We start from the raw sequence: 14,503 nt of genomic DNA, 5'->3' as shown, positions 1-14,503 counted from the left end.
CATGTGAACACCGATTTCCCGAACCTTTTTTATCGCGTAATTTCTCAACTTTATAGGTCGAATTGGCATGTTGATGATTAGTTTCGGTAACTGCATGCCGAAAGGTATCAGAATCTGCGAAGTTGTGTTTTACGTTGCATGTGACCTTTAAGTTTTGTTTTAGTGTTTTGGGTCGTTTCTTTTGGACGCTAGTTTGTATACGTGTACAATACTCTATACTTAATGACCAGCAAAAGAAACGCAATTTTCTCATAAAAGTAAGCGTTCATGTTTATGTCTTCTATTGAAAAACGTGACAAAAATCCAGACTTGCGTTTCTTTTGCTGGTCAGTATATTATTACGTACTCAGAGCGACACTCAGTTCGTTACAATAGTTGTTCGTTATAATAGTTGTTCGTTATACGCATTTCGACTGAAATATATGGCACTTTGTCCAGACAACGCCACAGGCGGCTCCAGAGACGGATGGATGGGTAATGGGGTGTGTGGAGTGGTGGTGGTGGTGTTGCAGGGGTGCCCATCCCTAGAGATTACTACTTTGGTCATGACATTTCGTTATAAGACCGTTGAAACTAGGGTGAAAAAGAAGTGCACACACGCACCTACATCTTTTCTCAATAGTATGAGTTATAAGCATTATATTAGTAGTCTCCTTTATGTAATTACAGCGAACCAGTATGACGAGGACAACGACGACGACGATGATGATGATATGTGCATTCCTGGTCATGTGGGCGGTTACTCTGTCCGCCTCCAACCACGACTGCAGTGCGACCTCTGCTCCATGTAACGTACTTATGTATTTAAATAAGCAAATAATCTTTGTATACTAAGCCATAAAAGTAAGGGATGTATTGTTTCAAATGTACTTCAGTACACGGGAATTCAAACAAATGATTCACAATGCCAGACTGTTAATATATTTTGCTAAACACATGATTATTACCTTTCATACATTTGAATATCTCGTGTAATATAGTGTACTTCTCAGTACTGAAGTTTATATTGATTCATAAATGTGTGTGTAAGTAGGTGTTATGTGTGTGTAAGTAGGTGTTATTCAGGCTTACATTAATTGGCATGCATTCTACTTCTGAATTTACAAAAGTCATATATATTTGTCCACTGTTGGATTCTAAATCTAAATCCAGAACGCTTCATGATCAAACATCCCTTTCAAAGCAGAATGAAATGAAAACGTCAGATAATTACTGGAAAAAGTTTCATGTCGTTTGTCTCCAAACTAGAAAAGTTACTTAACAAATTACTATCAAATTGGTTTGATTTTCTGTGTGAAGTTTTACGAGGGTTAAGGAACATTAGGCTGAAATTAATACATGAATCCATAAGTCACAGCATCTGTATCATTGTTACGAAGCTATGTAAACTTTATAGTACCCGTACAGACAGACAGACAGACAAGTTTATTCAGTAAAAGGCCACAGGCCCATCATACAGTCATTTACATATGGTGTTGGATTTAGTGCACATGCTGTTTAAAAGAAGCAATTCTAGTGCGCTGAAGTACAAAGTACAGAAACATACTAACATCTTTTATAACATAGTCATTACTTGTTTTCGTAACATTAATAAAATTGGCATTTGGATCAAAATCAGTCAAATATTTCTGAATATATCTTAATCTTAAATCCGAAAAACGTTCACACTTCAGGAATACATGAAATTCATCTTCAACAACATTTTTGTCATTTACCCATACTACTCATATAGTTAACAATTTGAAAATGTATAGCCTAGGTTATTGTATTATGTCCTTCCAGCGGCCTCACCAACACAGGGTGCACTTACAGGACCGGAAATCGCCACGACGTTGTTCGGTAGGACCGTATTTGCGCAATTTACCATCTGTTCTGTGCCTAACCGTAGTGTTTGAAAGTGGTTGTTCTCTGGAACATTGGCCGGGTAAAGCTGTGTCGGTCATCAGTCCATCACGTGGCAGGTAATAACGAACCCTGCCTCAGTGACGCACAAGAGGGTTGTTCATAAAACCCATATCCAAATCAGCTGATCCTTTTCAGACAAATTTGTTTGATTCTAATCTGTGTTAGACAGGGAGATCTTGGTCTGAGATGTATCTGACATTGAACGTACTTCGTCTGAGATGTATCTGACATTGAACGTACTTCGTCTGAGATATATCTGACATTGAACGTACTTCGTCTGAGATGTATCTGACATTGAACGTACTTCGTCTGAGATGTATCTGACATTGAACGTACTTCGTCTGAGATGTATCTGACACAGAGCGTACTTCGTCTAAGATGTATCTAAGATAGAGCGTGCTTTGTCTGAGATGTACCTAGCACAGAGCGAACTTCATCTGAGATGTATCTGACGTTGCGCGCATTTCGCCTGAGATGTGTCTGACATAGAGCAAGCTTGGTATCAGATGTACCTAGCATAGAGTGTGCTTCGTGTCAGATGTATCCGACATAGAGAGAGCTTTGTGTGAGATGTATCTGACATTGAACGTACATATAGCGTGTTTAGTCTGAGAAGTATCTAACATAGAGCGAGTTTGGTATGAGATGTATCTAACATAGAGCGAGTTTGGTGTACCTAGGATAGAGCGTGCTTTGTCCGATAGGTATCTAATATAGAGCGTACTTCGTGTAAGAGGTAAACTGGTATGACTACAATCAGAGAACGAAGTGTTTAGTCGTGGGTGTTTTCATTTCAGCGACCGCTTGTCAACAGCGATGTATCCGTAACGACTTAGTGGCAAGTCTATGCGGTGGTATGTTGTTATCCGATGCCTGTAACAATCTAGATGCTCCAGCAGTTGATGGTCAATATACCTGCTGCCAAGGATAAGCCAGGTGAGTCTCAGAATGCTTCTCACGTTAGTGTTAACACAGTTGTAATGGGTGACTTCAGTTATTTTACTGACACAGAGCGTACTTCGTCTGAGATGTATCTAAGATAGAGCGTGCTTTGTCTGAGATGTACCTAGCATAGAGCGAACTTCATCTGAGATGTATCTGACGTTGCGCGCATTTCGCCTGAGATGTATCTGACATAGAGCAAGCTTGGTATCAGATGTACCTAGCATAGAGTGTGCTTCGTGTCAGATGTATCCGACATAGAGAGAGCTTTGTGTGAGATGTATCTGACATTGAACGTACTTCGTCTGAGATGTATCTGACATGGAGCGACCTTCGTCTGAGATGTATCCGACATAAATAGTGATTCGCCTGAGATGTATCTGACATTGAACGTACTTCGTCTGAGATGTACCTGACATTAAACGTACTTCGTCTGAGATGTATCTGTCATTGAAGGTACTTCGTGTGAGATGTATCTGACATTGAGCGTACTTCGTCTGAGATGTATCTGACACAGAGCGTACTTCGTGTGAGATGTATCTCTAAGATAGAGCGTGCTTTGTCTGAGATGTACCTAGCATAGAGTGAACTTCATCTGAGATGTATCTGACAAAGAGCGAACTTTGTCTGAGATGTATCTGACAAAGAGGGAACTTCGTCTGAGATGTATCTGACATTGAGCGAACTTCGTCTGAGATGTATCTGACATAAATAGTGATTCGCCTGAGATGTATCTGACATTGAACGTACTTCGTCTGAGATGTATCTGACACAGAGCGTACTTCGTGTGAGATGTATCTCTAAGATAGAGCGTGCTTTGTCTGAGATGTACCTAGCATAGAGTGAACTTCATCTGAGATGTATCTGACAAAGAGCGAACTTTGTCTGAGATGTATCTGACATAGAGCGAACTTCGTCAGAGATGTATCTGACACTGAGCGAACTTCGTCTGAGATGTATCTGACGTTGAGTGTGCTTCGTCTGAGATGTATCTGACATTGAGCGTACTTCGTCTGAGATGTATCTGACGTTGAGTGTGCTTCGTCTGAGATGTATCTGACATTAAACGTACTTCGTCTGAGATGTATCTGACATAAATAGTGATTCGCCTGAGATGTATCTGACATTGAACGTACTTCGTCTGAGATGTATCTGACACAGAGCGTACTTCGTGTGAGATGTATCTCTAAGATAGAGCGTGCTTTGTCTGAGATGTACCTAGCATAGAGTGAACTTCATCTGAGATGTATCTGACAAAGAGCGAACTTTGTCTGAGATGTATCTGACATAGAGCGAACTTCGTCTGAGATGTATCTGACACTGAGCGAACTTCGTCTGAGATGTATCTGACGTTGAGTGTGCTTCGTCTGAGATGTATCTGACATTAAACGTACTTCGTCTGAGATATATCTGACATTGAACGTACTTCGTCTGAGATGTATCTGACATTGAGCGTACTTCGTCTGAGATGTATCTGACATTGAGTGTGCTTCGTCTGAGATGTATCTGACGTTGAGCATGCTTCGTCTAAGATGTATCTGACATTAAACGTACTTCGTCTGAGATGTATCTGACGTTGAGCATGCTTCGTCTAAGATGTATCTGACATTGAACGTACTTCGTCTGAGATATATCTGACATTGAACGTACTTCGTCTGAGATGTATCTGACATTGAACGTACTTCGTCTGAGATATATCTGACATTGAACGTACTTCGTCTGAGATGTATCTGACATTGAACGTACTTCGTCTGAGATATATCTGACATTGAACGTACTTCGTCTGAGATGTATCTGACATTGAGCGAACTTCGTCTGAGATGTATCTGACGTTGAGTGTGCTTCGTCTGAGATGTATCTGACATTAAACGTACTTCGTCTGAGATATATCTGACATTGAACGTACTTCGTCTGAGATGTATCTGACATTGAGCGTACTTCGTCTGAGATGTATCTGACACTGAGCGAACTTCGTCTGAGATGTATCTGACGTTGAGCATGCTTCGTCTAAGATGTATCTGACATTAAACGTACTTCGTCTGAGATGTATCTGACATTAAACGTGATTCGCCTGAGATGTTTCTGACATAAAGCGTGCTTCGTGTGAGATGTATCTGACATATAGCGTGTTTAGTCTGAAAAGTATCTAACATAGAGCGAGTCTGGTATGAGATGTATTTAACATAGAGCGAGTTTGGTGTACCTAGGATAGAGCGTGCTTTGTCCGATAGGTATCTAATATAGAGCGTACTTCGTGTAAGAGGTAAACTGGTATGACTACAATCAGAGAACGAAGTGTTTAGTCGTGGGTGTTTTCATTTCAGCGACCGCTTGTCAACAGCGATGTATCCGTAACGACTTAGTGGCAAGTCTATGCGGTGGTATGTTGTTATCCGATGCCTGTAACAATCTAGATGCTCCAGCAGTTGATGGTCAATATACCTGCTGCCAAGGATAAGCCAGGTGAGTCTCAGAATGCTTCTCACGGTAGTGTTAACACAGTTGTAATGGGTGACTTCAGTTATTTTACACTCAGCAAAATCTAAGCTATATGGCGGCGGCTTGTTAGTAATCTAGTCCAAACCAGATAAATCAGTGTGGAAAAGCATGAGCATCGATCTATGATGACATTTCAGGGAGCTTGACCACCCGATCCAAATGACTGTCTACCAATGATGGTGACAATATTTAGTTTTGACATTAAAATATTTTTAGAACCGAAGCGCGGAGAGTCCGTTGCCAACTTTTGCTTGCATACAGGATGATTCGTAACTTTTTTCTTTGTTGAGACCTATTTGCTTGGCTGTGAGAAACTGGGTGAACCATGCACTGAAAAGACATTCTCTGACGAGGAGTAGTTTGGGTTTTGGTATTCATTCACTTCATGACCTCGGGGATTTGAAGACCTTGACAATTATGAGCTTTTCATAGCCAGGTTTGACATTTATCTGACATCCTCGTGACTGAAGATAATCTTACCATGGCAATGTAAATAACGTCTGCAGTTTCAAGAGTCCATTGTTATTTGCCCCACATGGTAAAAAATCTGATATGATATCTTGATTGATTATTTAGCCAGTATGTGCCCGTCACCGTTAGCCTGCGACCTCGCTATATCGCTGGACTGGACATATCCGTAATCGTAAATATTATCTTGAACTTAAATCGCCTATATTATTGTGAAATCCTGTTAACATGACATTTATTCAGAGCATTTGTGAAAAAGTAATACTTGTACTTTGATAGTGTTTAGGCGAGAGCCAATAGACAAACGAAGCCAGTTAATATTTACTCAATCGGATCGCGGTAAGCATCAAAATTCATTCCCACGGGGAAAAATATAGCCCATGACATCACTTCCGCTATACTTCTAGCAACAATGATATGCAGACAATATTGTTCAAATTGGCAAGGGTCATATGTGAAATGTAAAACAAATGTAAATATGTGAAATGTATTACAGCAGATATTTGATGGATGGGGGTCAGATTGATTCCAAAAGAGTCTAAACTTTCATGATGATATTTCTGCTGGATAATACTTACGGAAATTCGATACATCCTACTGGTTTAAAAAAAGTAAACAAGCCAGTGACGCCTGACTGTCGATTTACATATGCAAATCATCTCTAGGGGGCGTGTCTTGCACGGAAAACCAGAAATGTTGTTTGCGCGATACCATGAATGCCGCGATACAACTCCGCGATACAGAAGTATTTATCCTGACATGGTCCTTTACGTGCACCCATTAAGGACTTCGATAATGGTCATCGCTTAAAAAAAAGAAGTTCTCATATCTAGGCGTACATCTGTAACAAATCTACTGTTATTGCGTTCGCTGATTCTCCACGATCTGTTTAGCTTTAGGACTGACGTATGCCACTCGGGAAATTGCTCATAAAACGGCGATCGAACTTAAGCATGGCTGCCTCGGTGTACGTATTGAAATCGTCATTTGACGTAAGAATTTATGATATGTGGTATGACAGCTTGCGTTAATATGGCAAAATGTTTAATTGAACCTCAAATGAGCCCCATTCTCCTAGTTTTACAGTGAACCATCTGACGCTTCCGTGCACACAGAGAAATCCGTTTCATGAATAATTCAAATCATAGTGTCTCTAAAGCTACTTACAAAATTGCAACCAAATATTCACACGTGATATGATATATTCTATATCCTTTTTGCACTGATGATAATATAGTCTATAATTTTTATTTTCAGATGATACCTCATCTTCAGATGCTAAACGGAGTAAATTGTGTAATACTACATTTCTCGCGCGAAGTCGGTTGAAGTGTGTTGAAAACCTTTGTTACAGCAAAATAAAATGAAATATAAAATATATTTATCATGTGTCAGCGGACAACTTTAAAGCCTTCTTGAATGAAAAGAAATATATCATGGGAGCAGGTTGCAACTCATTATGCTTATATCAGCTAAGTAGAAATACGAGTGGTCTCAGTTTTCTTACATCTGGCTTCTTCTCCAACGAGAGATGGAGAATGGGGCGCCCAGTGGCGTCTTCATAGGCTAAAGGTGGAGAATTAGTCGGGGCCGTCAGTGGCGTCTACATACGTGTGAGGCTGAAAGTGCGGCGTGCCATGGCGTCTCTAAAGACGTGAGATCGAAAGTGAGGCCGTCCATGGCATCTCCACAGACGAATGATAGAAAGTGCGGCGTTCAATGGCGTCTCTACAGGCGAGAGATCGAAAGTGAGGCGTTCCATGGCATCTCCGCAGACGAATGATAGAAAGTGAGGGCGATCAATGGCATCTTCACAGACGAATGATAGAAAACGGGGCGTTCCACAGACAAGAGCTGGAAAGTGGAGCGTTCACTGGGAAAACTTGAAGAATCTTGTGTCACTGGCGATAGAAGCATTGTTATTTTTATACTTAATTATATGATATATCATATCAGGAAACGTGTACAAGTACAGTGCAAATTTGATGGAACCTGAACGTTCTTGAAATAAACAAATCAAAGTCGGGAGGCCATTTATGCACAATATTTTTCTGGGACTGGCTAAATCAGAACTCTGGCTAAAATCTTAATAATGTAAGCCTTTGACTTATCCAAGGTTTATTTTTTTCAAATATATAATTACCTTCACCTCAAGCACTGGGAGTGAGTGAATGAGTTTAGTGTTACGCCGCACTCAGTAGTATTTCATCTATATGGCTGCGGTCTGTAAATAATGGACTGTCTGGACCAGACAATCCAGTGATCAACAACATGAGCATCGATCTTTGCAATTGGGAACCGATGAGATGTGTCAACCACGTCAGCGAGCCACCACCCGATCTCGTTAGTCGCCTCTTACACATTCACTGGGCTGGAAATACAAAAGACCATTGCATCCAAAGATCAGTGCAAAAAATATTTCAGGTGATATTAAAGCATTCACAAGTTAAGACAACAACATTTCAAGTTGTCGATCTATTGTTCATTAGCTCCTACCTTTTGTGCGTTCAAGTAAACCCTTTTCGGTTCAGCCGATAATGCAATGTAACTGACAAGGAGGGACGATACTGTGGATATACAACATCTCCACAACATATGCACATGGAAAATAAAGTGAAGCTTATCACATAGTAGCAATATTGTGGCGGCTGGGACTCAAAATTATGTTAAACCCTGCAACATTGGTCAGTATTGGCACTGGTCAGGGCTACAACAATGTATGGTAATGAGCAATCTAGGATGTGCTACAAAGATGTAAATAAATGTTCTAAGCATTGGCATCTTCGTAATATCAATTATGAAAATAAGTAGCTGTTGTACTTTCCGCTGTAATGTTTGATCTTTTAATCGCCTAATCACATGTCAATGAATAACCAACTTCATCTCAATTTCAATTTCCGCTTTAAAAAAATACATTCGAACTTTTAAATTACTAATTGTTTGAATGTGTTACGTTGTATCAAGATACTTTTTTTGTTAGAATAAACATTAGTCATATTGTCACTCATCTGGATTATCGGTTAACTAATGCCCATTCCCTGGGGTTGTACAAATTGAATCATGAATTGCCCCGTTTCCGGGAATGGGACAGAGCGGTTGCTCAAACCCAGGTCAATTTCGGATGAGCTATGTACCCTTCGATTGAAACTGTCCAGTAGATTGGCAAAGTCAAAATGTCCCAATATAGATTTCATCGTCTTTATATGACCAATCAAATAACGATATATTACGTTCCATTATGTTAAATTTTTTCTTTTGTGGAATCTGATTTCACAAAATATAATCACTAAAATGAAGGGAAATGCAAACTATCCCAGGAGGTAATTTGGTGTGAAAATGACTACTTTCACCTGTCAATTAATTGCGTTTAATTAAATCACTAATTGCCTTCCAAATCATACGGTAAACAAGTGCCTCTAGCTACGTCCTTCAACGTCCTTGCTGCCAGAGGGCGCGTAATAACAACAAGCACCATCAGCTGGACAATTCAGTGAGGAAGAATACAAAATACATTTCATCAATAATGATGAATAGGGATTACATGGTTCCTGTTGTCAGAATTCCCAGAATATTAAAAAAAAACGACGCGTCAGAGCATCAAATATGATTCTGGCTTCTCTGTTCATGTAATTCATGAGATTACATAAACTTTATAATGCAAAGCACTTATGAGTTAAAAGCAGTAACGCCATTGCGACGCAAACCGACTATCAAAAGTTAAAATGATCAACAGCATGAGCATCGGACCGATGACATGTGCCATCCAAGTTAGCGAGCCTGACCACCCGAACCCGTCGCCTCTTACGACAAGCATAGTCGCCTTTTATGGCAAACATGGACTGTTGAAACTCTATTCTAACCCGGATCTTCACGGGCACGTCACTGAAAGGACTCTGTAAAATTAACTATGACCAGTGCGAACAATATAATTGATTAGAGTATTCTATTAGGTTAATATTGGTTATTTTTCACAGAGCAAACATCTGTTAATTGGGTTAATTCCGTCTTTCAGATAAAGTCAGTATGATTTTCCATTTAAATAGACACGTAGAGCAGTTAGACAATAGAGCAGTTTAAGGTCCAATCAATGAATATGTGAAACAACCATAACTTTGAAAATGTAAATATAATTTTGAATATCATATAATTAGCAATTAATTTGTGTAAAGGGAAGATACCATATGTTGGTGGTTGTTAATCAATTCGGATAATTACGTCAGTTAATTTCCAGTAAGGCCTGCCATTAAGGTCCATTTCTGTCACTTGTAAGTCATGTATAGAGACATTTAGCACGGTTGTTCCGAAGACAATAATCTTAAACTTGAATGAATGTCGAATCTTTAAAGGTTTTTGTTGTATATAACCACTTCTGAACTATGGCCCACACAGAAGTCTCTCAAGGGGTAAAGATTTTAAGAATCTTCGAAAACTTCAATTTAAGTCATGGTGTCCTGTCTTCTCTATTACGACCCGTCTCTACTCTTGCACCTACATTGGGGGGATGTTTTTCACAACCCCTTACACTTTTTTCTGGATGAAACCTATTTCTGTACACATATTAATGCCACACATGTGCTTTGTATACACTGCATGGAGTAAACCTCCCAGATGATTGAACTCGCTGAAAATAACTGCAAGTGATGGGCTTGCTGCATTACATGTTTCTTTCAATGTTTTCTTGTAGTCACAATATTCATTAATCCACAAACCAAGATATAAATATTCTGAACAGTAGTCAATATCAACATTTCCACATTTGTACTGAATATTAGATCTAGGTGTTTAAGCTGTTCTGTAGTGCATAATGTTGGCTTTTCTCTCTGTTCACTGTTGAATTCCACTTGTTAGACCACTGATGTAGACTCTCTAGGGGCTTTCGTTACTTTTCTCCCGTGTTCACAATGAGAACAATAATATCAGCATACAACAGCAATTAGGTGTTTTAGAGTGAGTGAGTGAGTTAATATTTAACGTCACATCGGCAATATCTCAGCCATAGCGTGACGAGAACACTTAAATGAACACTTAAATGAAATATATGCATATTGTAAAAATCTGTCAACGAAGTACAGTAAAACAACGAGAATATCACAATTTCAATTAAAACTAGCATGAAAAGTTAAAACTAATATCACTATTTAGACAATACAATATGAAAACAGGCTATAGATCGCCAACAACAGAAGGTAGATCACCATACTAGGGACCATGGGGACTTACAGTACCTTTGTTACCTGCATGGACCCTAGCTGGATTTACACCCTCCCTTCAGCTGCTGGCGAGTGTACAAAATGCTAACCAAAATTAAAACAACAAGAATACTACGATTGAAAACCTGGTAGATTTAAATTTACATCTAACGTTTTGGGACTTACGTACCCTCTCAGGAGGACAATACTTTTACAATACTTCAACCCCCCTCGACGGCACAGCCACTAACAATCTCAGTTATTAATCTAGACTACCAATAATAAAATATTTATCTATTTACAATTCTGATAACAAATATAATTCTTTTAAAAATACAATAATTAAATAAGAGCTGGTATTAGTAAAAAGATCCATCATTGTTCGTGAATTAAAATACTGATCCCATGTGATGGAATACTCAACACAGTCATGCAGGATATGCTTGACTGTGATTCTTTCATCACAAGGGATGCAGAACGGAGGATCCTCACCTTTCAAAAGGTATTTATGCGTATATCGTGTATGGCCAATACGACATCGCCGCAAAATGACCTCTTCAAATATGGACTGACAACCCAAGTGGGTATACCCAATAGATGGTTTCATTGCATGTAAATTATTTACACCCACTTGGGTGTCCCACTTCTTCTGCATCAGATCACGGATATACCATCTAATGGTAGCCTTAAATTCAGTGTACGGAATAAGAAGTGGTGTCACAGATTTGTTGAGTGCTGCCTTGGCAGGAAGATCGGCCATTGCGTTACCAGAAATGCCTACGTGGCTGGGTAACCAACAAAAGACGATGGCCAATAGCAAGATTATTATACAATTCAATAATTTCAATTAAAAGTGGATGTTTACAAGAAATATTTTTCAACGTAGAGACTGTCAACAGGTGAGGTTCTGAAGGACCCAAGACAAAGTCTTAGACCTTGGTGGTGGATAGAATCATGAAGTTTCAGGTTGCTTTTACAGGCTCCACCATATACGATGGAGCCATAATCAAGTTTAGATCGTACTAATGATCTGTATAAGGGAAGGATGTTAGCTTCATCCCCTCCCCATTTTGAATTTGAAACAACTTTTAACAAATCTAGTGCCTTCGGGCATTTAGCTTTAAGGGATTTACTATGTGGTAAGAATGTTAAATGAGAGTCGAAAATTAAACCCAAGAACTTGGCCTCCTTTACAACTTTGATAGGGGTGCCATTTAAAGATAATTCTGGGTCCTTATGAGGCTTATACTGTCTACAAATATGTGTCCAATTCGTTTCGGATTTAGAAAATTTAAAGATGTTTTCAAGACACCATTTATTTATTTTGTTTAAACATAGCTGCGGTTGCCGTTCAATTGTATGCATATTTTTACCACGACAGGAAATATTAAAATCATCCACTGTTGGATGACGGCGAAAATAATGTTCTGCCTTTTCCCTAGCTTTTCTGACCTGTCTACAATTTACATTAAACCAGCTATTTCATTTAAAATGTCAGAAAAAGTTTGAATGGGATCATTTATATCACTGAAACACTCAGGTCGCAGTTTTGATTCACACATAGTTTGATATAAAGACCAGTTAGCCTTCGAAAAAATCCATCTCGTAAACGATGGAGAATCAGATGGAGTAATTTCTGAGAGGATAGTTGGGAAGTGGTCACCTCCACAAAGGTCATTATGAACAGACCAATCAAATTCTTTGAGGAGGTTAGAATCTGCAAGAGATAAATCTAGAGAAGAATAAGTGCCAGTTGAAGGGTGCAGATAGGTGCTCATTTGAAATGAAATCTTCAAGTATTTTGCCTTTAGTATTAGTGTTAGTACTGCCCCATAATGGGTTGTGACCGTTTAGGTCACCTATAATAACACATGGCTTCGGGAGTTGGTCATAGAGTGATTGAAGATCAGTCTGTTCTAGTTTTGAAGAAGGCGGAATATACAGAGAGCATAGTGTAATTGCTACTCTCAGAGTCAGTCGCACAGCAACAGCTTGTAGATTAGTTTTAAGTGTAACAGGGCTGTGAATAACATCCCGTCGTATAAGGATAGTGGAACCCCCAGCGGCCCTATCACCTGGAGGGGAAAAAATAATGATACGCTTCAAACTGACGTAAACTAAAGTTATCTGTCCGTTTCAGATATGTCTCCTGCAGACAGAACACTGATGGTGCTAAATCCTAGATTAAAAATTGTATTTCATTAACATTTGTTCGTAGTCCTCTACAGTTCCACTGCACGATATGCTGAGATGGACCTATCTTTTAGGTGGATTAATAGGGAATCTACCCCGTACCTTTTTCGAGGGCGGCAAGCTATGTGCCCTAGAATGGACGTTTTCAGACACGTCCATGTCCTCAACTGATCCGTATCTGTTAAATAATCTGATCTTATCACCTGACCCCTTTGGGACCCTGTCACTTTGCTTTTTGAAAGAATCTGGTTTCGGTTTGGCTTTGCTTTTGACAACTGGTTGAACGTTTCTGTTAGACTGAGTCATTTGAGATGCCTGAGAAGATGTGCTACAAGCAGACGTTGGTTCTGATTGGGTTTGGGGCGTGTGAGGAAGTGGTTCCACAGTTTGTGTAGATATTACAGGCGGTAGCATCGTAGGAGATTCGGTTTTATGTTTGTGTGACAGCTTGCAGATGACGTGGTTACTGTAGGGGTTTTATCAGACGGTGTTTTTTTTTGCATATGGAAGCATGCGTTTCCTTAATCTCAGAACCTAAGACAATCTTTTTTGCACCAGAGAAAGTAATGATTTGAGTAAATTTGATCTTGTTGATCTCCATATGCTGTTTCCAAACTGGAGTGAGCACCCGAGCAGTTGGAACATTTCTTAAAAGTACTCTCGCAATCTTCTGTTGTATGTGTCTTCTCACCACAGTGAGCACATACAATGGACAATGTACAAGTACTAACACCATGACCAAATTTCTGGCATTTGAAACACTTCAAAGGATTTGGTATGTAGGTGTCAACGGTCATGTTACAATATCCTGCCTTTGTTGATCTGGGAGCGTTAGGAGAAGAAAATGAAAACAGGTAAGTGTTCGTCTTTGTAAAACGCTTGACGTAAATGACTCCTTGGTCAATCGATCTCTCGTGGTATAATAATTATAGAATTTGAACGTAAACAACTTGTCTTTGTTCTGTTTTGCTGGTTTACAAGGGGATTTCTTAAACTGTTGTCACGGTAAATTCTTAACTGTAACAAAATTGGGGGCTTGTCCGGGATAGAATTCATTTGACATTTGACCTTTCGTGAAATATATTCGAAATTTCTGCAATTTTGCAACAAGTTAATTGTTGAACCAGCAAATTGTTGTCCCCTGACTTTGAGACAATTAGTCAGTTGAGGAAGTCAGATTTATTGCAAATTTCTTCACATCTCAAACCTGCAATGACGAAATTTCAGATTTTGTTTTGAAAATAGTGTTGAATCATTACATTGATGAGGGAATTTTTGAAGATGGTGTTTTGGAAATGGTGCCAGAC

General features: G+C 39.3%; 1 long non-coding RNA gene across 1 annotated transcript; it reads left to right on the top strand.

Annotated features, from left to right (window-relative positions):
• Positions 1 to 669: 669 nt before the first annotated feature.
• On the top strand, positions 670 to 7,838 carry LOC137297719 (uncharacterized). The gene is made up of 5 exons (XR_010957697.1): positions 670 to 787; positions 1,783 to 1,839; positions 2,703 to 2,841; positions 5,172 to 5,310; positions 7,072 to 7,838. It is a non-coding gene; the product is annotated as an uncharacterized lncRNA (long non-coding RNA).
• Positions 7,839 to 14,503: the final 6,665 nt, after the last annotated feature.

This window comes from Haliotis asinina, chromosome 10 (genome assembly GCF_037392515.1).
Source record: "Haliotis asinina isolate JCU_RB_2024 chromosome 10, JCU_Hal_asi_v2, whole genome shotgun sequence".
NCBI lineage: Eukaryota > Metazoa > Mollusca > Gastropoda > Lepetellida > Haliotidae > Haliotis > Haliotis asinina.
This window is presented reverse-complemented; position numbering and strand designations above follow the sequence as displayed.